The sequence below is a fragment of the Scyliorhinus torazame genome, chromosome 15, assembly GCF_047496885.1.
Source record: "Scyliorhinus torazame isolate Kashiwa2021f chromosome 15, sScyTor2.1, whole genome shotgun sequence".
Taxonomy (NCBI): domain Eukaryota; kingdom Metazoa; phylum Chordata; class Chondrichthyes; order Carcharhiniformes; family Scyliorhinidae; genus Scyliorhinus; species Scyliorhinus torazame.
The window spans coordinates 80,637,177-80,664,356 of NC_092721.1; the positions used below are offsets into that span (position 1 = coordinate 80,637,177).

Sequence of the window (27,180 nt, forward strand, 5' to 3'; positions counted from 1 at the left end):
TGAGCAGGCTTGAAAGGCCAAAAGGCCTCCTCCTGCTCCTATCTTCTCTGTATGTATCTATGTATCTAACAGCACTGTGGATGTACCTACGCCACATGTACTGCAGCTGTTCAAGAGGGCAGCTCAGCACCACCTTCTCAAGGGGAATCATGCATTGGACAATAAATACTGGCCTAACCAGGGATTCCAACATCAAATGGACAAAAATGTATTTTTTGAAAAAATATTTTCACACGTGCTGGCAGCCCTCTCATACCTGATTACAGTATCCATCCTTCATGTGAGTCTGGACAGAAAGGGAGTTTTTGGCCAAATACTTATTGATGTAAAGATGTTGGGCGGGATTCTCCACTCCCGCGCTGAAGTACCCACGCCGTCGTGAATGCCGTCGAGGTTCACGACGATGCGAAACGGCCCCTATCCCGACCAATTCAGGGCCCGATAATGGGCTAGGAGCGGGGCCACGTCATTTACACGCGCCAGGCCTTGTCGCCATGTAAAGGCGGCGCCGCATACATGACGCGGCCGGCGCCGCATAACTGGCGTCACCCGCGCATGCATGGTTGCTGTCCTCTCCGAGTCCGCCCCGCAAGAAGATGTCAGACGGATCTTGCGGGGCTGCGGAAGAAAGGAGGTCCTCCTTCAGAGAGGACAGCCCAACAATCGGTGGGCACCGATCGCGGGCTAGACCCCATTTGAGGCCTCCCCCGGTGCGGGATCCCCCTCCCCCCCCCACCCCACCCCACCCCCCCACCCCACCCCACCCCCCCACCCCCAAGCAGGCCACCCCCTCAGCGTTCCCGCGCTTTTCCCGCCGGCAGCAACCAGGGGCGTCATTCTCCGACCCCCCGCCGAAGTCCCGCCCAGAAATTGCCTGTCCCGCCGGCGTAAATCAAACCTGGTATTTACCGGCGGGACCAGGCGGCGTGGGAGGGCTCCGGGGTCCTGGGGGGGGTGCGGGGCCATCTGACCCCGGGGGGTGCCCCCACGGTGGCCTGGCCCGCGATCGGGGCCCACCGATCCGCGGGCGGGCCTGTGCCGTGGGGGCACTCTTTCCCTTCTGCCTCCGCCACGGCCTCCACCATGGCGGAGGCGGAAGAGACTCTCCCCACTGCGCATGCGCGGGAAACTGACAGTGGCCGCTGACGCTCCCGCGCATGCGCCGGGAAACTGACAGCGGCCGCTGGCGCTCCCGCGCATGCGCCGCATTTCCGCGCCAGCTGGCGGGGAAACAAACGCCATTTCCGCCAGCTGGCGGGGCGGAAATCCCTCCGGCGTCGGCCTAGCCCCTCAATGTTGGGGCTAGGCCGCCAAAGATGCGGAGCATTCCGCACCTTTGGGCCGGCGCGATGCCCGTCTGATTGGCGCCGGCTTTGGCGCCAGTCGGCGGCCATCCCGCCATTGGGGGAGAATTTCGCCCCAGGTGTGGACGGCGCCGGGGGGGAAACCGCCGTTTTGGCCTGGCCGCTCGGCCCATCCGGGCCTGAGAATAGCAGGGGTGCCGGAGAATCGCCATTTTGGGTGTCTCGGGCGATTCTCCGGCCTGCGCCGCGCGGAACTCGACGAGGCCGTTCTCGCCGCTTGGGAGAATCACGGGAGGGCGTCGGACCGGTGTCGCGGGAAAATTCGGCGACCCAGGCGATTCTCCCAACCAGCGCGGGAGTGGAGAATCCCGCCTGTTGTCTTAAGCTACATCTCTGGTTTAGTCTGTGTTTAGCACAATATGCCACTTAGGTAAAGGAATTGAAATTCTTGCCAGAATAAAATCCCAGAGGATTATTGAGGTGATCACTAAGGAGGTGCATCACATGTTAATGGTTAATATTTGATTAAATGGCCATTCCTAACAGCAATCAGCTAATTAGGAAGAAACAAATTGTTGCTGAGGATTTTGAGTGATTTCATTGTTCTCTTTGTAATATTAACCTTCCATTCACACTTCATTGTGTCATTGGCAACTATGGATATGTGGCTTTCTATTTATAAGTATGGTGAATAATTGAGACTGCAACACAGACTCTTACAGGAGACAATTAGAGCCACATCCTGCCATCAGAGTACCTGACCATTGTCAGTAACCTGTCGCCTGCCACTCAGTCAGGTAAATAATTTGTCTTCAATTCCATGAACTCCAACTTTAATTAACCATCTCTTACGAGGGACTTTATCAAATACCTTATGAAAGTCCATATGAACAACATCTATAGGTATTCCTCTGCCCACTGAACAAGAACAAAGAACAAAGAAAAGTACAGCACAGGAACAGGCCCTTCGGCTCTCCAAGCCTGTGCCGACCATGCTGCCCGACTAAACTAAAATCTTCTACACTTCCAGGATCCGTATCCCTCTTCCCATCCTATTCATGTATTTGTCAAAAGAGGTGACTGCGGTAGTAACCTCTCCCAAAGATTATGTGAAGCTCATCAGGATGATATATCCTTTAGAAATCTGTGCTTGCTCTCTCTGATCAGCTGAACATTTTTAGGGTTCGGTTACCTGAATTCTGGATTCTAGTAATTTTCTTTTTTTTTAATAAACAATTTTATTGAGGTATTTTTGGCATTGTAAACAGTTACAGTGTACAGTAATGTGCAAATATCAACACAAAGCAGAAACCCCGCGAAGAAGTCGATGAATGGTTGCCACCTTCGGGCGAACCCTAATACAGATCCTCTTAAGGTGAACTTAATTTTTTCCAGCCCTAAAAAGCTCGACATGTCCGAGAGCCATGCTTCGGTCTTTGGGGGCTTTGAGTCCCTCCATGCCAGCAGTATACGTTGCCGGGCTACCAGGAAAGCAAAGGCCAAGACATCCGGGCCACTGTCATGTGGGCCCGGTGGACGACCTTGAACTGAATCAGGCTGAGCCTAGCACATGTTGCAGTTGAATTTACCCTATCAGGGCTTCCGCCCATACCCCCTCCTCCATCTCTTCGCCGAGTTCCTCCTCCCACTTTTGAGCTTCAGTTCCTCTGTCTGGGACTCCACCCCTTTCATAAGTTCACGGTAAATATCTGAGACTTTTCCCTCTCCTACCTCTCCTCTAGACACTACTCTGTCCTGGATCCCACTTGGCGGGAGGCCCCCCCCCCCAGCAATAACACCCCTCTGTAATGCAACCCCTGCCATGTACTGGCTGCATGCATCCCCCTCCTAACTCCCTTCACTAGCTTCCCGCTAGCCCGGTGACTCATCCTTCCGGCGCCCACTTGTCTCGCTCCCATTGTTCCCCTGAGCTCATCCCCCCCACCCATCCACACACATCCCCCTGAAGTGTCCTGCTCGAGCAGTCTCCCTGCAGGAAGGAAGTTCAAACAAAATACAAGGACAATCAAACAAAGACCGGAGACTGCTCCAGCTGTAATGCTGTTCCAGTTGTGTAAACAGATGAGTCAGACCGATCACCCCTTTCTGCGCATTAATAATAAAAACACACAGCAACACAGTACCCGCGTCACCCCCCTACATCCAATGCCTTTAACCCCCATTGCTTCCCGGCCAAATTTCTGTTAGTTGGAAGCTCCAAAATGAGAAAAACACAAAGAAAAGCAAAAAGACAACCCAAAAGAGAGAGGGAGCACCCCCCCCCCCCCCTCGCCCATTGTACCCATAGGCAGCAAAAACGGAAAAAAGCAACTACAAAGTACCTGTGAAGCAACAAAAAATATAAAGTCAGCCCACGAAAACTTAAAAGTCCCACAGACCATAATACTCAGACTCTGACTTTGGTCCATGGGCCCTCAGTCGGCACCAGTCCCTGATCCTTTGCGAACTCCATCGCCTCATTGGGGTCCACAAAGTAGTAATGCTGGCTCTGGCGCGTTACCCAAAACCGCACTGGGAAAAGCAGACCAAACTTCACGTGCTTTTTGAACAAAATCTCTTTAATTCTTTTAAAGGCTGCTCGCCGCCTGGCCACCTCCTGACTTAGGTCTTGGTAAATGCGCAGGACATTGTTGTTCCATGGACAGCTCTCCATACTCTTTGCCCACTGAAGGACCCGCTCCTTGTCTGTGAACCTGTGGAACCTGACCACCACTGGTCAGGGGGGGGGCCCCGATCGCGGCTGCCTCACCGGCACCCTGTGTCTCCCGTCCAGCTCCAGCGGTCGTGGAAAGGAGTTAGCCCCCATCAGCTGCTGCAACACGTCTGCCACAAACGTTGTGGCGTCCGCTCCATCGGCCCCCTCTGGGAGGCCAATAATTCTCAAATTTTGTCTGCGGGCTCTATTTTCCAGGTCTTCAGTTCTGTTAAGCAGCCTTCTCTGTCTCTCCTTCAACCCATCTATCTCTATTGCAGCGATCGTTTGTGTGTCCGCCTGTTCCTCAACCGCTTGCTCCAGTTCCTTGACCTTCTTGTCCTGGGACTCTAGCCTTTGGTTCACTTGCTCCACCGCTTTCTGCAGCGGTTCTAAGTTATCCCGCTCCATGTCTTCAAAACTTCCATTTATGACCTGCAGCATATTGTCCAGCGCTGCTTGGATCGTCTGGTCCGCGGTCCGGTCAGCCATCTTTGGTCCCGGGTCAGCTCCCACACCACTTTGCCTCTGCCCCTTCCTTTCCTGCTTTCGCTGCTTTCTGCTCTTCTTTGTTTCCATACAGCTCCGCACACTTCAATCAGCAACTTTATGGTCGTATTTTCCAGCGCTCAAAAGTTCCGAAAAGTCGGGAAACCAGGTCCAAAAAACCAGCCGGAGTGAGAGCCACCGAATGTGCGACTCACTCCTTCATAGCCGCCACCGTAAGTCCCCGGGTTCTAGTAATTTTCAACAACAGATGTTAGGCTAATAAGTCTAGTTCCCTGGTTCAACTATGACCTTTATTAAATAGCAATTTTCCAACCTAAAGGAATTGTCTCACAATCGGGGGAACTTTGGAAAATTATTATTGGGGTAACAGGAGAACTGGCTGGAAAAAGTCACAGAGGTGCAGTTGAAGAGCTGGCGCTCTCCAGCTCTTAGTGGTAAGTTGTGACGAGAAGGGGATTTTGCCAACAAGTCATTGATGCGAAGGACGGGAGCCTTGGGGTAACAGAGACACAGGTTTCTCTTCTCTGGCCCAGAGGAGCGCTCCTCTGCTTTTCTTTCATAGAGGCATTGAATGGTTACAGCACAGAAAGAGGCCATTTGGCCAGTTGCATCTGTGCCAGCACTCTGTAAGAGCAACTTACCTAGTTCTGCAGCCATGCAATTCCTTTCAGATAATTACACAATTCTCTTTTAAAAGCTACGACTGTGTCAGCTTTCACCACACTCTCAGGCAGTGAATTCCAGATCTCTCTCACTCACTCACTCATTCACAATTCTATTTGTGCCACATTTACTTTATAATTAAGGGCCGTCTAGAAAATCCACAAAGCATGGATTAAACACGTAATTCATGGGGTCATGACACAGCCTCAAGAGAACCTAATACAATGGGATAGAAGCACAGAGGAGGCCATTTGGCCCATTGTCTCTGTGCCAGCTCTCTGAAAGAGTCACTCACTTAGTCCCATTCCCCCACTTTTTCTCTGTATCCCTAAAATGATTTTCTCTTCAGAGATCCAATCTTCTTTCACAATTAAATCTGCCTCCACCACACTCTCAAGCAGTTCATTCCAGATCTTAACGACTCGCTGTGTGATAAAGCTTTTCCTCACATCACCTTTGCTTCTTTTGCCAATGGCTTTAAATTAGTTGGCATCCTCTGTTTTGTGACCCTTCCACCAATGGAAACAGTTGCTTCCTATCTACCCTGTCCGGACTCCTCGTGACCCTGAACACCTCTCATCAAATCTCCTCTCAATTTCCTCGTCTTTAAAGAGAACAGTTCGAGCTGCTTCAATCTGTCCATGTAACTGAAGCCCTTCATTCCTGGAACAATTGTCGTAAATTATTTCTGCACTTTTTCCAAACTTTTCACAACTTTCCCAAAGGGAAATTGACCCATTGCATTTTAAATCCTGCTGGTTTCCACTGGATATGGAGGAATGAAAACATCTCGGCAAATGTTTTCAGTTTTGTTGCAGTCCCCTGTATTTAGGACAGGCTTCACTGGCCTAAAATGAATAACAGGCCTTCGGTTTAGCATGTTCTTTATTAGCAAACTTTGCTCTAAGTAATTCTATTTCCAGAATTAATTACAGATATTGAAATGACAGATTTACATTTTGTTCATAATTTTCATATAAACTTCTAATTAAAAGTTTAGATAATAAATCATTTCTGTGGAACTTTCAAGATATGACTCTCAGTCTATACATAGCAATCAGACACACATTTGCTATTAACATCGACATTTGCTACTGCCATACCTAAACCATGAGCTCTTTCTCCACAGCAGAGTCCCTAAAGAGATTCCTTCCAGCTTTTCCCTAACATTACTCAACAATCCTATAAGACTGCGACCTTAATTCAGTGCTCCAATATTTGCCAACAACTTCAGCGAGGCAGAAAACAAATTGCAACAGCTGCAAGTTAACAAGGTCACATAATCTCATGTCATGTAATATCTACGCTAAATACGGAGTTCGAAGCACCAAGAAACGGTGAGATTTCATTTGTGATAACCATCCCTGTGCTGAACAAGAGAACTCAAATCAAGGTATTTGATACGTCAATCAAAGCTTCTGCTCCAAAATATTTGACCATATTTTATCCTTCAAAAAGTCATATGGATTTGGTTTAATTTATTGAGGCATGTTGTAGGTGAAAATATTCATGGGTACGCGAGGCTCAGCCTCATACAGTTTAAGGTGCTGCACAGGGCACACATGACCGGGACAAGGATGAGCCGGTTCTTTGGGGGTGAGGACAGGTGTGTTAGGTGCTCAGTGAGCCCAGCAAACCACACCCATATGTTCTGGGCATGCCCAGCGCTGGAGGAATTTTGGAAGGGTGAAGCGAGGACGGTGTCGAGAGTGGTAGGATCCAGGGTCAGACCAGGCTGGGAGCTCGCAATATTTGGGGTGGCCGAGGAGCCGGGAGTGCAGGAGGCGAAAGAGGCTGGAATTCTGGCCTTTGCGTCCCTGGTAGCCCGGCGAAGGATTCTCCTTCAGTGGAAAGATGCGAGGCCCCCAAGCGTGGAATCCTGGATCAGCGATATGGCAGGGTTCATTAAATTGGAGAGGGTGAAATTCGCCTTGAGAGGGTCGGTACAAGGGCTCTTTAGGCGGTGACAACCGTTCTTAGACTTTCTGGCAGAACGCTAGACATTGGTCAATGGCAGCAGCAGCTCGGGGGGGTTACTTTATTTTTGTTTATGTTATTTACACTGGAGGGTCTGAGGGGGTGTATACACCTGTTGTGTTAAGTCGGGGTGTTAATGTTAATTTATTATTTATGCACAGAGGGGAGGGGTTTGGGGGGTTGCTTTTTTAGATTGTGTTTTGTACTTAACCCTGTTGGGTTCTTTTTTCTTTCTCATTTTGTTATTGATATTTTATGAAAACCTTTAATAAAAATTATTTAAAAAAAAAAGAAAATATTCACGGGTAGACCTATGAGTGAGTAAAGAAGCAATTTATTAATTTTCAGATCTCTGAGAGAAATGGACTTTGACCCCGCGGTCTGTGAAGCACCCTTTCTCGCCTGAGCTGAGGTCGCACTGGGTTAATATACAGAAGGAAAGCTGAATTAGTTTGCATTCGCATTTACATATAACCAATCAACTCTATTCGCGTCACAATTCATTACATGCACCTTCTATGCCATAAATGGCTACAAGTTAGCTCCTATAGCCTCTAATTTCATTTCATTTCATTTCAATTGGCAGTTTGCCTTACCCAATCAATTCATTACATAGATAACGGTTACGTAAAATCATAGGGTCAATAGTCCAGCCACGTCGAAACATGTCCTTCCTCATTCCTTGCTGGTTCCTTAATTTGGGGCCCCTTTGTCAGTTATAAATGGCTAAAAATACAGACATTGGGCAAAGGTTGCCAACGCCTCTTTGTTTCTCGGATGCACCTGGTTGTGAGTCACTTGTTTTGCACAAAGCTTTACTGCCTCAGCAGAAGACACTGGTAATAACATAGAAGCAAGAACATTAGCAGCGTCCAGCATAGTTCGTCCATAGTCAAGTATCCCGGCGTACGTTGCAAATGATAAAATCCACTCCAACACATGTGGAAAACATTTTTTCGCATTGCGCCACTTTGAAATGTTGCTCTGCAAACTATGACGGCTCCCTGGGAACAGAGCGGCACGGTGGCACAGTGGTTAGCACTTCTGCCTCACAGCGCCAGGGACCCGGGTTCGGTTCCAACCTCGGGTGACTGACTGTGTGGAGTTTGCACGTTCTCCCCGTGTATGTGTAGGTTTCCTCTGGGTGCTCTAGTTTCCTCCCACATTCCAAAGATGTGCAGGCTAGGTGAATTGGACATGCTAAATTGCCCCTTAGTTTCCAATATAGTTATGTGGGGTACTGAGTTATGGGGATAGGGTGCGGGCGTGGACCGAGGTAGGGTGCAGGGTTGGTGCAGACTCAATGGGCCGAATGCTGTAGTGATTCTATGATTTAAATTCTAGAAATGACCATCTTGCATTTCATTACTGAGGTTTGGAAATGTGCATTCTGAAGAATGTGTTTTCTTTAAATCAATAGTGAAAAGAAATACCAACCAATCATGTTCCAATGAGGCAATATAAATTTAATTGTTCACATTTAAAGGGGTTCAGAATCTAAACAGGAACAAATCTTTGAAAGTGCCAGAACAAGTTGAGAAGGTTGTTTATAAAAGCACATGGAGTTGGTTTAATTAATAGAGGCACATGGAAACATTTTTTTGCTTAACACCAATTTGAAATGTTGCTATGCAAGCTACGACAATCCCCTGGTGGCAGAAGGTCCTGCAGGTCACTACTTTTTTTTTTTTAATTTAGAATACCCAATTCATTTTTTCCAATTAAGGGGCAATCCACCTACCCTGCACATCTTTGGGTTGTGGGGGCGAAACCCACGCAAACACGGGGAGAATGTGCAAACTCCACACGGTCACAGTGACCCAGAGCCGGGATCGAACCTGGGACCTCGGCGCTGTGAGGCAGCAGGGCTAACCCACTGCGCCACCGTGCTGCCCTTGCAGGCCACTACTAGCGCAAACTGTGCAATGTTTCTCAATAATTTCAATGGTGAATGTCATGTGATCCACTCAGGTAGCCCACAGCAATTTCTGCCCCGGGGCAGATCTGGATGGTGACATTTTCCCTCAGTGTTAAAAAAAAAAATAAGTCAAGCAAAGTGGGGGGTGAGCTGAAGACCAATGTGGGAGGTGGGGGGGGGGGGGGGGAGAGAGATGGGAGGGGGAGTGGGGGGGTTAAGTGAGGGGGGGGATTACACTGCTGACGGAGGGGACTTTCAAGGTGGAGAAGGAGGAGGGTTGATGATGGTAGTTGCCCGAGGACGGGCCAGGAGAGGTGCGGGGCATGGGCCACAGGCTGGCCTAGGAGTGGTTATGGTTGATCGGCAGGGGAGGGGGGTGGGGTGCTGGGGTGCCCCCCCCGACCAGGCTGGTCACGTGGAACTTTCGGGGACTGAATGGGCCAGTCAAAAGGACCCGTGTGTTCGAAGCAACTTGAGGCAACTGAAGGCGGACGTGGCCATGTTGCAGGAGTCACACTTGACGGTGGGGGATCAGGTTAGGTTGAGGCAGGGATGTGTTGGACAGGTGTTCCATTTGGGATTAGACTTTAAAGCGAGAGGGGTGGCAATCCTGGTCAATAAGCAGGTGGCATTCGAGGTGGGGAATGTCATGATATTCAGGTGAACATCACAGCACATACATACACACATAATGATGGACAGATCAGCGGACCAATCAACACACAAAACACGACAGCCAATCACGGACAAGAGCATACACAGTACAAAGCAGGGAACACGACACTTCCTGGGCACTCGGGCAGGAGAGGGCTCAGGGCACAGACCTCATTGCCAGCCACTCAGAGATTCACCATGTGCTGAACACCAGAGTTTAATATGTTAATAGTTCATTGAAATAAAACTGCGTTGTACCATTCGCAACCGTGTTGGTTCGTCTGTGTATCAGAGTACCCAACACTTCATGATACCAGGAGTGATTTGACACCTACCCACAAATCTGCCATCCTGCGCCATGGACACCGTCAACACACCGCAGCCGCTGCAAGTCGCTGGGAACCTTGGCGTAAATTGGAAGTGGTTCAAGCAGCGCTTCCAGCTCTTTCTGGAAGCCAATGAAAGAGAGAGCGCCTCCGACACCAGAAAGATTGCCATCCTCCTCACCACCGCAGGGCAGCACGCCATCCATGTCTACAACTCCCTGGTGTTCGCGGAAGGCGAAGACAAATCCAAATACAAGACGGTCCTTCTCAAGCTCGACGAACACTTCAACATCGAGGTCAACGAAAGCTTCGAGAGATATGTCTTCCAGCAGCACCTGCAAGGTAAGGATGAGCTCTTTCAGTCATTCCTTACCCATCTCCGCACCCTCGCGCAGTCCTGCGGCTACGACACCACCTCGGACTCCATGTTTCGGGACCAGATCGTTTTTGGGGTCGCCTCGGGCACAATACGCCAGCAGCTTTTAAAAATAAAAGGCCTCACCTTAGCCTCCGCAATCGAAGCCTGTGTCCTGCACGAAAACGCGACTAGCCGCTATGCACAATTTCAGGCGACCGAATCGGCGCGGCGGGGGTCCTACACGGCCGGATCGGCGAGCCAGGTGCCCCACGACGCCGAGCGGGTCCAGGCGATCGGGCTCCTCCCGGCCCGCGGCCCGGACGACGTCGGCCATTTTGCGCGCTTTTCGGGGCCTCCCGCGCTTGTGCGCGCCAAAACCTACGGCAACACTGAGGGACGTGATGAGCAGGCGCGCCCGACGCAAGACCGAACTGCGCATGCGCAGTGGCGCAATGAACGTCATGACGTCACGACGTGCGGCAACTGTGGAGCTGCACACTTAAAGCGGCAATGTCCCGCAAGAACCCGACAATGCCTACGCTGTGGCAAGGTGGGCCACTACGCTGCTTACTGTCGAGCAGCTCAACCTGCCAATCTTCCACAATTCCGACAACCTCGCTGGGAAGTGCGGACCATTCAGCCTCCCCATTACGAATCTTGCCCAGTCGACATCCAGACCGGTGACACAGATGACCAAGACGCCTTTCGTGTTGCGTTCATTGATGGAAACCGAGTTAACACGATCAATCCGGGTGATGAATGGTGTGCCACCCTGACGGTCAACCCAAATTCGTCGCCCACCTACTAGACTGGACTTCTGGACTTATGAGACTGTTTATACATTGAACTCATGCAACCACTTTGTTAATATGTTTATGTTATTATCGTTACAGGAATTCGTTTTATCGTTCAACATTTCCCCGTTCTTTGTTTATGGTACAACCTCGTTGTTATGTCGCACCCGACATCGCCCCTTGTATGTAGTTAAGCCCCATGTACATGCTGTAAATATTGCACACACACACACATTTAGCTACACTCAGTACACATCTCTATTTATAAACACGTAGGCACATAATCCTGTAAAAAAGGGGGGATGCCATGATATTCAGGTGAACATCACAGCACATACATACACACATAATGATGGACAGATCAGCGGACCAATCAACACACAAAACACGATAGCCAATCACGGAGAAGAGCATACACAGTACAAAGCAGGGAACATGACACTTCCTAGACACTCGAGCAGGAGAGGGCTCAGGGCACAGACCTCATTGCCAGCCACTCAGAGGTTCACCATGTGCTGAATACCAGAGTTTAATATGTTAATAGTTCATTGAAATAAAACGGCGTTGTACCATTCGCAACCGTGTTGGTTTGTCTGTGTATCAGAGTACCCAACACTTCAGGGAATATAGAAGCGGACCCGGGGGGTAGATAAGTTATGGTTAGTGGGAAATTGGAGGGAATGGCCGTGGTACTGGTAAATATATCTGCCCCAAACTGGGATGACTTTGAGTTTGTTGGACGGGTGCTGGGGCAGATCCAGGACCTGGAGTCACATCAATTGATTATGGGGGAGATTTCAGCACGGTCCTGGATCCAAGGCTGGATCGGTCGAGTGCCAGGTCTGGGAAGGTATTAGCTATGCAAAGGAGCTGCGGGGGTTTATGGAGCGCATGGGGGGGTTGGTCCGTGGTGATTTGGGAGGCCAAAGATTAAGGAGTTTTCATTCTACTCCCATGTGCACAAGGTGTATTCCCGGATAGACTTCTTTGTGTTGGACAAATCGCTGCTGGCTGAGGTAGTAGATCCTAAACATACAGCAATTGTGATGTCAGACCACGCCCCACACTGGGTAGACCTGCAAGTTAACAAAGGAAAGACCTGCAACTTAACAAAGTGCCCGCAGTGGAGGTTGGATTCGGGGTGTTAACGGAGGAGGAGGTGTGCGAGTGAGTGAGGGAGGCCATTCGGAGACATATAAAGATCAATGACACCGGTGAGGTTTCGGCTGGGGTGGTGTGGAAGGTACTGAAGGCAATTATTAGGGGGGAGCTCATCTCAATTTGGGCCGTTAAGGAGAAAGCTAAGCGGGTGGAGTAGGACGGGCTGGTAGGCGAAATTTTACAGGTGGACAGGAGTTATGCGGAGTCTCCGGATGACGGCTTCTGAAGAAACGTCAGAGACTGCAGCTGGAATTTGGGCACCTGTCCACAGGTAAGGCGGAGGGACAGCTGAGGAGGGTAAAGAGGGCGGTGTATGAATATGGGGAAAAAGCCAGCAGGATGCTGGCGCATCTGAGGAAACAAGAGGCGGCGAGAGAGATTGGGAAAGTAAGAGATACAGGGGGGAAGGTGGTTTTGGATCTGGCGGGGGTGAATGATGTGTTTCGGGAATTTTATAGTGGATTGTATAAATCGGAATCCCCAGCCGGGGAGGAGGGTATGAAGCAATTTCTGGCGGGGCTGGAGTTTCTGAGGATAGATAAGGAGTTGATGGAGGGTTTGGGAGCCCCAATTGGGCTGGGGGAGGTTATAGATGGATTAGGGGGCGATGCAATTGGGTAAAGCCCTGGGACCAGGCGGATACCCGGTTGAGTTTTATAAAACGTTTTCTGGGCTGTTGGGGCCGCTTCTGGTAAAGGTTTTTAATGAGTCCAAGGAGCTAGGAGTGCCCCCCTTTTCCTTATTTTGAAGAGGGATAAGGATCCGGACAGTTGAGGGTCGTATAGGCCAATCTCCCTGTTAAATGTGGATGCGAAATTGCTGGCAAAGATCTTGGCCACACGCACAGAGGACTGTGTTCCGGGGGAATAGGGGAGGACCAGACAGGATTTGTTAAGGGACAACACCTGACGTCCAACATTAGGCAGCTCCTAAATGTAATAATGATGCCTGAAGAGGAGGGGGGGGGGGCGCGAGGTCGAGGTGGTGGTGGCCATGGATGCAGAAAAGGCCTTTGATCGGGTGGAGTGGAAGTACTTGTGGGATGTCCTGGGAAGGTTTGGGTTCGGGCAGGTATTTGTTGATTGGGTCCGGTTGCTAAGTCGGGCACTGGTGGCGAATGTAAGGACCAACCGGGTTCGATCAGAGTATTTTAGTCTGTGCAGGGGGACAAGGCAGGGGTGTCCACTCTCCCCACTACGGTTTGCCCTGGCCATAGAGCCTTTGGCAATGGCGCTGAGGGCATCGAACATTTGGCGAGGTATAGTGAGAGGGGGTGTGGAACATAGGGTCTCACTCTATGCGGATGATTTACTCCTTTATATAACAGACCCGTTGGGGGGAATCGAAGGAATTATGGGATTACTGGAGGAATTTGGCCGGTTCTCAGGTTACAAACTGAATATGGGCAAGAGTGAGGTTTTTGCGAACCAGGCAAGAGGGCAGGAGAGGAGACTGAGGGAGATGCCGTTCAAAGTGGTGGGAGGGAGTTTTAGGTACCTGGGGATTCAAGTGGCAAGGGACTGGGGTCAGCTTCATAAACTAAATTTGGGCAGGGTGATTGAGCAAATGAAAGGGGACTTCCGCAGGTGGGACGTGCTCCCGCTGTCATTGGCGGGGAGGGTACAGACTGTGGAAATGACAGTCCTCCCGAGATAGCTGTTCGTGTTTCAGTGTTTCCCAATCTTCATCCCAAGGCATTTTTTAGGAAGATGAACGTGATGATCTCGGGTTTTATATGGGCCGGGAAAGCCCCAAGGGTGAAGAAGGTCCTTCTTGAGCGGGGGCGCGGTGAGGGGGGCTTGGCCCTTCCAAACTTTAACTATTACTGGGTGGCCAATATTTCGATGATTAGGAAATGGGTAGTGGGGGAGGGGTTGGTGTGGGAGCGAGTGGAGGCGGCATCTTGAAAGGGCATGAGTCTGAAGGCTTTGTTAGCGGCACCTCTGCCGTTCTCGCCGGCTCGGTACTCCACAAGTCCAGTGGTAGTGGCAGCCCAGAGAGTGTGGGGGGCAATGGAGGCAACACATGAGACTTGAGGGGGCATTGGCATGGTCAGCGATCTGTGATAACCACAGGTTTGCTCCGGGGGGGCTGAACGGAGGCTTTATGAGGTGACAGCATGCAGGGATTGGCTGATTTGGGGATCTCTTCATTGAGGAGGGTTTCTCGAGCCTGGAGGAGCTAGAGGAGGAGTTTGAGCTAACATAAGAACATAAGAACTAGGAACAGGAGTAGGCCATCTGGCCCCTCGAGCCTGCTCCGCCATTTAATGAGATCATGGCTGATCTTTGTGGACTCAGCTCCACTCTCCGGCCCGTACACCATATCCCCGAATCCCTTTATTCTTTAGAAAGGCATCTATCTTTTTCTTAAAAACGTTTAAAGAAGGAGCCTCAACTGCTTCACTGGGCAAGGAATTCCAGAGATTCTCAACCCTTTGGGTGAAGAAGTTCCTCCTACACTCCATCCTAAATCTACCTCCCCTTATTTTGAGGCTATGCCCCCTAGTTCTGCTTTCCCCGACCAGTGGAAACAACCTGCCCGCATCTATCGTATCTATTCCCTTCATAATTTTATATGTCTCAATAAGATCCCCCCGCATCCTTCTAAACTCCAATGAGTACAGTCCCAGTCTACTCAACCTCTCGTCATAACCTAATCCCCTCAACTCTGGGATCAACCTAGTGAATCTCCTCTGCACTCCCTCCAGTGCCAATATGTCCTTTCTCAGGTAAGGAGACCAAAACTGAACACAATACTCCAGATGCGGCCTCACCAACACCCTATACAATTGCAGCATAAGAGTTACCGGATGGGAACGGATTCCGGTACCTGCGGGCACGGGATTTTGTCCGGAGGCAAGTTCCAAGCTTCCCTCGCCTCCCTCTGAGGGGACTACAGGATAAGGTGATGTCTAGAACAGGGATTGGGGAGGGGAGGATCTTGGAAATATATAAGGAACTGATGGAGTGGGAAGGGGTCCCAATCGGGGAGGTGAAGAGGAAGTGGGAGGAAGAGTTGGGAGGGGAGTTGGAAGTCGGGCAATGGGAGAAGGCCCTGAGGAGAGCCAATGCATCCTCATCATGTGCCAAGCTCAGCCTTATCCAGTTCAAGGTGGTCCACAGGGCTCATATGACTGTGGTCCGGATGAGTAGGTTTTTTGAGGAGGTGGAGGACAGGTGTGGGCAGTGCGGGGGAAGTCCGGCGAATCATGTACATATGTTTTGGGCGTGTCCGAAGCTGAGGGGATTTTGGCAGGGATTATCAGATGTCATGTCAGAGGTCCTGGAAGGGAGGGGGACTCGGAGTCCAGAGGTGGCAATATTTGGAGTGTCGGAAGATCCGGGAGCCCAGGGGGGAAGAGAGACCGATGTTTTGGCCTTTGCCTCCCTGGTGGGCCGGAGACGGCTTTTGCTAGGATGGAGGGACTCGGAGCCTCCAAAGTCGGGGTGTGGGTCAGTGACATGGCAGAGTTTCTCAGGCTGGAAAAGATTAAGTTCACCTGAAGGGGTTCATTACAGGGGTTCACTCGGAGCTGGCAGCCGTTCATCGACTTCTTTAAGGAAAACTGACAGTCAGCAGGAGCGGGGGGTGGGGGGTGGGGGGGGTGGGGGGGGGGGCATGGACGTGAAGAATAAGGGCAGGGAATCTAATATATGGGTAGCTAGGAGTTAGTTTGGGGAGAAGTTGGGTATGTTATTGTGGTTTTTTTGCGTGTGCTGGACCGCCCTGTTGCTTAGAATGTTAAAATGTTAAAATGATAAATTCCTCAATAAAATATTCTCTAAAAAAAAAGTCACACTAAATCTTTATGAATCACAGGAAAGGCCTCACCTGAAATACTGTGCCCAATTCTGGGCAAGAAATTGACGCTTTGGAGAGGGTGCAAAGAAATTTACTGAATAGTACCAGGAATAAGGGGCTATATGGAGAGAATGGAGAAACTGGGATGCTTGAAGATTAGTGGGATTTAATCCTGAAGGATTTTCATGAAGGAAATATGGAGAAACTTTCCATTGGCAGGATGGTCATTACCTAGAGGACACAGTTTTAAGGTAAATGGCAAAAAGAATCAGAAGGAATTTGACAAGAATTCTTGTCAAACAAAGACAGAGGTTCTGCTGAGGGAATATGAGCAGTTAGGGGCTAAATTAAAAAGCAGAACCAAAAAGGTAATTATCTCCAAAATACTACCTGAGCTGTGAGCTAATTGGCACACGGTCAATAAGATTAAAGAGGTAAATGCGTGGCTCAAAGATTTTGTTGTGGGAGAAATGGGTTTGAATTCGTGGGACATTGGCATCAGTACTGGGGAAGGAGGGAGCTGTTCTGATGGGACGGTCTTCACCTGAATCATGCTGGGACCAGAGTTCTGGCGAATCGCATAACTGGGGCTGTGACTAGGGCTTTAAACGAAATAGTCGGGAGTGGGGGTTCAGTGGCATGGAAAATTAGAAAAACAAAGTTAAAGGAGGAGACAGGAGTGCAGGTTAGTGATGAGGCTGTTTGTTATCCGAAAATAAAAGGAAGGGACAGAATGTGTGAACGTCATAGTGCACCACGGAATCATACAGGAGTAAGGAAATTTATAATAGGGCAAACTTAAAGGCTTTGTGTCAGAATGCACAAATCATTTGGAATACAATTAACAAGTTAACAGCGCGAATAGAGACAATGGGGTATGATTTTGTGGCGGTTACTGACACATGATAACAAGGCGACCAGGACTGGGAGTTTAATATCCAAGGGGACTCTGTATTTTGTAAGGATAGGCTGGATGGAAAAGGAGGTGGTGTAGCTTTGTTAGTAAAGGAAGACATCAGACAACAGTGCTGTCATGAGAAACGATATCAACACAGAGATCAAGATGTAGAATCGGTCTGGGTCGAAATAAGAAATAGCAAGAGAAAGCAATCCTGGTGGGAGTAATTTATAGGTCCCCAAACAGTAGTTCTGCAGTGGGGTACCGTATAAACTAGGAAATACTGTTTTTTTGTTTAGAAAAGTATGGCAATAATCATGGGCAATTTTAATACGCGTATAGACTGGGTAACCTCGAATGTATTAGAGATTATTTATTTGAGCAATGTGTTGTGGAACCAACCAGAGAGCAGGCTATTCTGGTGAAATGAGGAAGGATTACTTAATGATCTCATAATTATGGCTCCTTTAGGGAAGAGTGATCAGAGCATGTTAGAATTTCAAATACTGTTTGAGGGTGAGAAACTGGAGTCCCACACTGGAGTATGGCATCAAGAAGTCCTAGCTAAACTGGAGTCAATGGGAATCAGGTGGAAAACTCTCCACTGGTTGGAGTCATACCTGGCACAAAGGAAGATGATTGTGGTGGTTGGAGGTCAATCTTCTCAGCTCCAGGACATCACTGCAGGTATTTCTCAGGATAGTGTCCTAGGCCCAACCATTTTCAGCTGCATCATCAATGACCCCCCTTCTATCATAATGTCAGAAGTGGGGATGTTTGCTGATGACTGCACAATATTCAGCACAATTCACGACTCCTCAGATAATGAAGCAGTCCATGTCCAAATGTAGCAAGATATGGACAATATCCAGGCTTGGGCTGACAAGTGGCAAATTACATTTGTGTCACACAAGTGCCAGGTAATGACCATCTCCTATAAGAGGATCTAACCATCGCCCCTTAGAAATTCAATGGCATTACCATCGCTGAATGCCCCATAATCAACAGCCTGGGGGTTACCATTGATCAGAAACTGAACTGACTCACCACATTAATACTGTGGCTACCAGGACAGGTTAAAGGCCAGGAATCCTACCTCCTGACTCCCAAAGCCTGACCACCATGTACAAGGCACACGTCCTGAGTGTAATGGAATATTCTCCACTTGCCTGGATGAGTGCAGCTCCAACAACACTCAAGAAGCTCGTCACCTTCCAGGATGAAACATCCTTCTGCCTTCCTCAAACACTCAAACCTTCCACCACAGTGGCAGCCATGTGTACCATCTACAAGATGCACTGCTGTCACTCGCCAAGGTTCCTTAGACAACACCTTCCAACCCACGACCACAACCATCTAGAAGGACAAGAGCAGCAAAAACCTGGGAACTCCACCACCTGGAGGTTCCCCTCCAAGTCACTCACCATCCTGACTTGGAAATATATCGCTGTTCCTTCACAGTCGTTGGGGCAACATCCTGGAACACCCTCCCGAACAGCACAGTGGTGTACCTACACCTCAGCGACTGCAGCGGTCTGAAGGGCAACGAGGGATGGGCAATAAATGCTGGCCAAACCGGCGATGTCCACATTTCGTAAATAATTTTTTGTTTTAAACTAGCGTTCTGGAGTTAAACAAAGGTTAAACATTGGCATGAGGACAGATTTGGCCCTAGTGGACGGGGCAGGAAGATTAAAAGATAGGACAGTGGATAAGAATTGGCAGATGTTTGAGGAGATACTCAATTTCTGCAAACTAAAATATATTCCAGATAGGAAAAAAGATTGTAAGAGGGAGAAAAAATATCCATGGCTAAGCAAGGAAGTTAAAGATAATATAAAGACAAAAATGAAGGTATATCCTGTTGCAAAGGCCAGTGGCAGACTGGGAAACGTTTAAAGATCAACAAAGGATTATTAAAAAAGCAATAAAAAGAGAAAAGGTAAATTGTGAAAGAAAACTGGCGCAAAATATAAAAAAGGATAGCAAATGCTTCTACAAGGGAAGAAAGCAGCTAAACTGAATGTTAGTCTCTTGGAGATTGACACGAGGGAGTTAATAGTTGGGAACACTGAAATAGCGGAGTCACCAAATCAGAATTTTGCTTCAGTTTTCACAGTGGAGGACCCGAGTACCAACCCAATCGTAACAGGTCATGCAGAGGAAATAGAAAAGGAGGAACTTGGAACAATCATCATCAATAGGTAAAAAGTACTGAGATAACTGTCGGGATTGAGGACAGACAAGTGCCCAGGGCCTGAAGGCCTACATCCTAGGGTCTTAAAGGAAGTGACAGTGGAGATTGTGGATCCTTTAGTTATAATATTCCAAAATTCCCCGGATGTGGGAAAGGTTCTAGTGGATTGGAAAATGCTAATGTAATGCCCTTGTTCAAAAAGGCAGGGAGACAGAAAGTAGGAAACTATACACCAGTTAGTTTAACATCTGTCGTTGGGAAATTCTCAGAATCCATTATTAAGGAAGTAATAACAGGACATTTGGAAAGTCAAAACGCAATTCATCAGAATCAGCATGGGTTTATGAAGGGTAAATAGTGTTTGAGTAATTTGCCAGCTCTTCGAAGATGTAACAAGCAAAGTGGATAATGGGGATCCTGTATTGGCCATGTCCAGTGGGGAGTGCGTGGTACAGCCTAACAGATAAGATGCTAGTGTGGATGTGCATTGTCAGCATGCAGAGTGGGCAGACAGATCATGATGTCAGTCAGCTTCTGAGGCTGATTTTGTGCTCATTTTGCCACTTTGTACTGCATGCGTCCAGTTCATGCCATCCTTAATCGCTCACAGCTGGAAGTGTGTTTAACTAGATGAAAATTCAGGAACACCGAGGTACCAACAAAGACCTCCAGGTTCTGACATTTGTGCACAATGCTGCACCGCTCTTCCCATTCCCCACCACCCCCTGGCAATCCCCTACTCGTGTTATTCGGAGCATTGTTTTTTGTGTTCTCAGAGGAAGTGAGTGGTGCTTCATCTTGACACAGCGGTCAGAGGTGTTTTCTTCCCTGTCACGAGAAAGTTTGTTTCAGGAATGAGGGTTACAGATGTAGTTGCTCTTGGGATGCACAGAAAACAGAGAATGGAAACAGTGAGCAGAGAGGGGAGGAGAACTCCCAATGGAAGGGCCTGGCCACCAAGAGACTTTCGAGAACACTTCTATCTCTAACTCAGCCAGGAACAGCGCCTCAGGTATCTCAATGAGAAGGTGCCTTTTGAACTGTGCCACTTCCTGCAACCTGACCTGCAGCATCACAGGAAGGTGAGGCCAACACTGTCAGTAGCTGTCAAGGTCACCAGTCCTCTAAACCTCTATACCAGTGGATTCTTCCAAGCAGCTGTAGGAGAAGTTGACAACAATTCACAGTTCACCATCCATCGTTACATCAGGGATGTCACAGAGGCCCTGGAAACCCGGCAACAGCTTCTCACTGACCAGCGAGCGTTAGGAAATTTGCCAATCTGGCAGGATACCCAATGTGCAAGGTGTAATCAACTCATACATGTGGTTCTGCAGGCCTCAGATGTTGTGGAGATGTTCCATAGGTTTAAGGCCATTAAATCTATTAATATTCTGCTGGGGTGTGATGACATGATAGCTCAGTGGTTAGCACTGTTGCTCCACGGCTCCAGGGTCCCAGGTTCGATTCCCGGCTGCGTCACTGTCTGTGTGGAGTCTGCACGTTCTCCCCGCGTCTGCTGGGTTTCCTCCGGGTGCTCCAGTCTCCTCCCACAAGTCCCGAAAGACGTGCTTGTTAGATAATTTGGACATTCTGAATTCTCCCTCCGTGTACCTGAACAGGTACCGGAATGCGGCGATTAGGGGCTTTTCACAGTAACTTCATTGCAATGTTAATGTAAGCCTACTTGTGACAATAAAGATTATTAATATATGACCAGAAGATCCTCTTGGTGAATTCCAGCTATCCCAAGGGCAGCCACCACGACGGATCAGATTGTGGCTGTTGGGTGGCATGGAATAACTGTTGTAGCCAGGCTAATGACTTGCCTCCTCCACCCAATCAAACATAATGAGAGCCATGCAGCAACATGAAACACTATGGAACACACAATCAGCTTAACAGTTCTGCATTCATGGACTACATCAGAGGGAAGGGAGGGTGGGGGGAAGATGGGGGCACCTCAGTACACATTAACGGATGTGCCAAAGTTCATGGTGGTCTGCAGTGCCCTCCATAACCTTGTTATCCTGAAGTTGCAGCCCTTGCCACCAGGAAATTGTCATTAGGACAAGGAGGAAAGGGAGGCAGAGATGAGACACCCAGGACTCCATCACCCTGGGTGGACTGTTTGTGAGCAGTTTCTCTGACTCTGCTTCCCTTAAATCTCATCCTCACATCACAATCCCACCTTTCAATCCATCTGCTATCACCCATCCCGGTGGCCTCTTGGTGTAAAATCCTGAAATAAAAGCCACTGACAAAAAAATTCTACATCATTATCCAACAACGATTCCAATAATGAACACAAAATTGAACTATTCACCCTTGTTTTTTCCTTTAATACTTACCATATGGGTGCCTTAGCCTGTCCTCAAGCTCCTTAGTGCTGTTATTCCAGTGGCTCCAGTGTATTTGGTGGAAGGTATGGAGTAAAATGTTAACATCAGAAGCATACACAATGTCAGATCACGATTGAGAAGTGAGAGGGGGCAGGAAAGAGGAGAAGCTCTAACCTTGTGTAGAGGTCCAATTATATAAATACTTGCTATAAATAAAGAGTAATGGTTTTGAGAAACTCCAGACCAGAGCAACGTTATTTGGGAGAATAGACAATCCCCAAAGCTTCTGACTAGACCTTGGCGACACAACAAAACATGGTGGCAGTAATTAAAAGACTCAACAGACATTAAAAAGATACAGGGATGGTAAAGAACAGAGGAACAGGAGGAGGCCATCAAACCTGCTCCATCAATAAATACGATTATGGCTCATCAGGCACTTCATTGTCTTTTCCCCACACTATCCCCATAACCCTTTATGTTATTGTTAATCTGAAATCTATCAATCTCTGCTTTAAACATACACAATGTCTGAGCTTCCACAGCCCGCTGGGGTTGAGATTTCCAAACATTAACAACCCTCTGTAAATAAATTTTTCCTCATCTCGGTCCTAAGTCAATTTATCCTTATTCTGAAATTGTGTACTCTGGTTCTAGACTTCCCAACCAAGGGAAATATCTTACCTACATCTACCCTGTCTATTCCTTTCAGTACTTTGGATGGGATGATCATTTCTGAACAGTCATGATTTCATTGAATGGCGGAGCAGTTTTGATGGGCCAAATGGCCTACTTCTTCTCCTACATCTTATGGACACTCCCTCTATGGAAATAATGTCCGTTCTGAGGTAAGAGGACCAAAACTGCACACAGTACTCCAGGTGCAATCTAGGGAAGCTACTGTACAATTGAAGGAAGGCCTCACTACTCCAATACTCAAATCCTCTTGCAATAAGGGATAACATTCCATTAGCTCCCTAACACCTTGCTGCACCTGCATGTTAGCCTTCAGTGATGTATGGACAAGGACAGCCAGGTCCCTTTGTGCATTTACACTTTCTAATTTATTACCATTCAGGACATACTCTGCACATCTGTTCCTTATACCAAAGTGGACTACTTCACATTTCCCCACATTATAGTCCACCTGCCATGTCCTTGCCCACTCATACATTCCAAATCCTCCTGTAAGTCACCTTACATCTTCCTCACAACACACATTCCCATCTAGCTTTGTATCAGCTGCGAATTTGGCAATATTATGTTTGGTCCGCACATCCAAATCATTGACATATTAGTGAACAGCTTGGGCCCAAATACTGATCCTTGCAGTATCCCACTCGCCACAGACTGCCAACATGATGGGCCAGTTGTTTATCCTTTTGTTTTCTGCCTGTTGGCTAATCCTTAGTCCATGTTAAGAAAACAGATCCTCAAAGGAAAAATTAAGACTCACATTGCGGGAGAGGCAGATACAAGCTGAGACACCGACCCAGAGGCCAGTCAGCAGTGAGCACAGGTCCCAAACAGCATGCAGCAGTGTAGAAGCAGGAAAAATCTCAGGGCTCAGCAGAAGCCTGGAATCCCATTACCACTTGTCATAATATACACCGGTATATCATGGTGCAAGTACACACACACTGATGGACACACAGCGGGACCAATCAACACACACAACACCGCAGCCAATCACCAGTTAGAGCACACTCACTATAAAGACAGGGGGCATCAGAGTTCCCGCTCATTCGGGATGCAGCCTCCTACAAGGACAGAGCTTACAGCTTGCAGCACAGGTCCTCACCATGTGCTGAGTGCATAGACTGGTTAGGACAGGCATAGCTCTTTAGTTTAATCTAACATCGTGTTAACCCACAGTGAAAGTATGTTCAACAGTTTCTAACTTAATAAAATAGTGTTGCACTATTTTAAGTGTTGGTGGCCTGTATGTGTTCCACGGATCCAGAGCACCCAACACATCATGATACTAGGAGTTGAGGGATATTAGAACTTCTTAGACCTACCTGCAAGTGATCTGCCTTCTACCAGCATACAGCCATCCTGCAAAATGGACAGCGTCCGCCCGCCGCCGCCGCTCCGCATCACCGGTAACCTAGGGGCCAACTGGAAGATATTCAAACAACGTTACCAGCTCTACCTGGAAGCCACAGACCGGGAAGATGCCTCGGACACCAGGAAGATCGGTCTCTTCCTATCCACGGCCGGGGAACATGCCATCCACATTTTCAATTCTCTCACCTTTGCTGATGATGAAGATAAATCAAAATTCAAGACGGTCCTCCTCAAGCTTGACAGTCACTGCGACATCGAGGTGAATGAAAGTTTCGAGCGCTATGTATTCCAACGGCGTTTGCAGGGTAAGGATGAACCTTTCCAGTCCTTTCTCACCCACCTCCGCATTCTTGCGCAGTCCTGTAATTACAGGCCCACCTCCGACTCCATGATACGCGACCAGATCGTTTTTGGTGTTCAGTCGGACCCCCTACGCCAGCAGCTCCCCAAGGTAAAGCAGCTCACCCTAGCGATTGCCATCGAGACCTGCGTGCTACACGAACACGCCACTAGTCGGTATTCCCACATCCAAGCGGCTGAAACGGCGCGGCAAGGTCCCCACGAGGCAGAACGGGGCCAAGCAATCGAGCAACTCCAGGGCCTCAGCCTGGATGAGGGCGGCCATTTCGCGCGTTTTTCGCGGACTCCCGTGCTTGTGCGCACCGAATGAGGGGACGTCGACGAACGTACTGCACAGGCGTGCACCATGTACAGCTGCACCGCGCATGCGCGGTGGCGCAGCGAACATACTGACGCTACAACGTGCGGCAACTGTGGCTCCGCCCACTTAAAGCAGCAATGCCCTGCCAAATCCCGACAATGCCTGAGATGTGGCAAACTTGGCCACTATGCTGCTTTATGCAGATCAGCTCGGCCTGCCAATTCGTATTGCTCCGGCCAGCCTCGCAGGAATGTCCGGGCCATTCAACCCACGGTCACCGAGTCCGATGCGGACCTACTACCCGATATTGACACTGAGGACCCGAAGGCACCTTTTCGAGTCGGTATCGTTACAAAAAACAGGGTGTCCCCGAAGCAAAGAATCCAGCCTCTATCGGTATACAGCATCGATCCAGACGATGAGTGGTGTGCTACCCTTACGGTCAACCAGAATTCGTCGCCCACCTCAGAGACTTAATTTATGAACTTTGCGGACTTATGGACTCTCTGAATTGTTTCGTTACTTTGTTTGATCGTTTCCCTGGTTTGTATATAGTGTTGATCTCGTTATTCTTGTTGCATACTGCTTCTCTGCACCAGGCACCTTCCCATGTAAATAGCTTAGTTCTCATGTACGTAGTCCTGTAAATATGTCTTTGCACCCCACACATAGTTAGGAACATTCTCACCATACATTATTTATTGCCACACACATACATTCTTTTATAAAAGGGGGGGATGTCATAATATACACCAGTATATCACGATGCAGATACACACAGACTGATGGACACACAGCAAGACCAATCAACACACACAACACTGCAGCCAATCACCAGTTAGAGCACACTCACTATAAAGACAGGGGGCATCAGAGTTCCGCTCATTCGGGATGCAGCCTCCTACAAGGACAGAGCTTACAGCTTACAGCACAGATCCTCACCATGTGCTGGGTGCATAGACTGGTTCGGACAGGCATAGGTCTTTAGTTTAATCTAACATTGTGTTAACCCACAATGAAAGTATGTTCAATAGTTTCTAACTTAATAAAATAGTGTTGCACTATTTTAAGTGTTGGTGGCCTGTATGTGTTCCACGGATCCAGAGTACCCAACACATCACCACTCCTGGAACTATTTCAGAGTGTGGAAGGCTCACAACAGGCCCAGAACTGGAACAATTGGAGAAAAAGAAGTACAAGGGACAGTACTGCTTCAGGAGTAAGGAACTCATGTTGAACTTGCATCAGACACTAGTTAGGCCTCAGCTGTAATACTTTATCCAGTTCTGGGCACCATACTTGAGGAAGGCTATTAAGGTATTGAAGAGAGGTGATGGCACAGTGGTATTATCATTGAATTGGTAATCCAGAGGTCCAGGGTACTGCTCTAATGGGACCAGGGCTGTCGCAGATGCTGAAATTTGAATTTAATAAAAATAATCTGGAATTAAAAATTAATGACGACCATTATTGATGTTGTAAAGGCAAAGTTCACTAATGCCCTTTAGGGAAGGAAATCTGCCACCCTTATCTGGTCTGGCTTTAATGTGACTCCAAATCACATGACTCTTAACTGCCCCTTTGAAATGGCCTATGAAACCACTCAGCTCAAGGCAATATATGCTGGCCCAGTCAGTGAGGTCCACATCAAGATTTATTCCAAGGGAAAAGATTTGTAGCTATGAGGATAGATTGGAGAGGTTGAGACTGTTTTCCTTGGAGGAAACAAAAGGCTGAGAGAAGATTTGATAGAGGTCTTCAAGATCCTGAGGGGTAAACAGGGAAAAACCATCCCCAACAGAGCATCAAACACAGATTCAAAACTATTGGTAAAAGGAGGAAATAAAATTCACCCAGAGGGTGGTTGGAGTCTGGAAGAAACTTCCTGAAAGAAAGTTCGAGGCAGACTCGATTGAAGTCTCCAAATAGGAATTGGATTGCTGTCTGAAAAGAAAGATTGTGCAAGGTTACAGGGATAAGGCAGGGGACTGGAACTAGGTAGAATGTTCTTTCAAACAGCCAGTGCAGACTGGATGGGATGAGCTGCCTCCTTCTGCTCTGTAAAGATTCTGCGAGAATTACACAAAAAAGATTTTTAAAAGGCCAGATCAGTACACTACTTTATGTAGTAGGATCTATCACGGATGATGTGAAAGTTAAGCAGGGGGTTGATGAGACTTCAACTTCTTATGAAGAAGTCCTGAAAGCTTTGAACTCTTATTTTAGTGCCCATCAAAACTTAATAGAGAGGGCTAAACTTAAAGACCAGCCGACAGGATGGATTCGTTCATCAACAATGTCAATAGGCTGGCCAGGGACTGCAATTAAGGAACCTTAAAGGATGAGTTGATAAGTGACAGAATCTTAGTTGGGGTCCTGGATGAAGCATTATCGGATCTCGTACAGATAAGAGAGGATTTAAAGCTAGTAAACGCAATACATGCAAATGGAACTTAGGAAACTGAATTCGGCTTTTGTTCACAGGGAAGGAGGGGTCCCTTGAAGATTGAGTTAGATTATTCAGTTTGTAGGCTATGAGAAGGAAAGCATGCTCAGCCTAAGCTTGGCAAAGTGGGAAAATGCGTGCCAACAACCATTTTGAAATTTACTGTGGTGGGAACAAGCTGCACAAGCGAGAAGAATGTCCGGCAGGATGGTGCAAGAGTGCCACGACCATGGTCACTTCGAAACTGCTTGTTGCTCGAAAATGCGCTGACAACATGTAAGAAGAGAACATTTTAAAACAGAGCCACATAAAAGTGGAAGAACCACAAGCAAAGGAAATAACCCTGCTGGAGGGAGTAAATGATACTGAAAAACAAGTATTGGT

At 48.2% G+C, this 27,180-nt stretch overlaps 1 protein-coding gene across 3 annotated transcripts in view; it reads right to left on the reverse strand.

Moving 5' to 3' along the window:
- The window catches only part of mettl21e (methyltransferase like 21e), a 101,631-nt gene that overhangs the window by 69,036 nt on the left and 5,415 nt on the right, over positions 1-27,180 (reverse strand). Inside the window, exon 1 of one of the 3 annotated variants that reach the window (XM_072475945.1) lies at positions 6,294-6,413. The exons of 1 other annotated variant lie outside the window; for it this stretch is intronic. The gene's annotated coding sequence lies outside the window, so the exon portion shown is untranslated. Of the gene's footprint in view, positions 1-6,293; positions 6,414-27,180 lie in introns of those variants that run through there. One more of the 3 variants, XM_072475947.1, reaches the window with a different exon arrangement.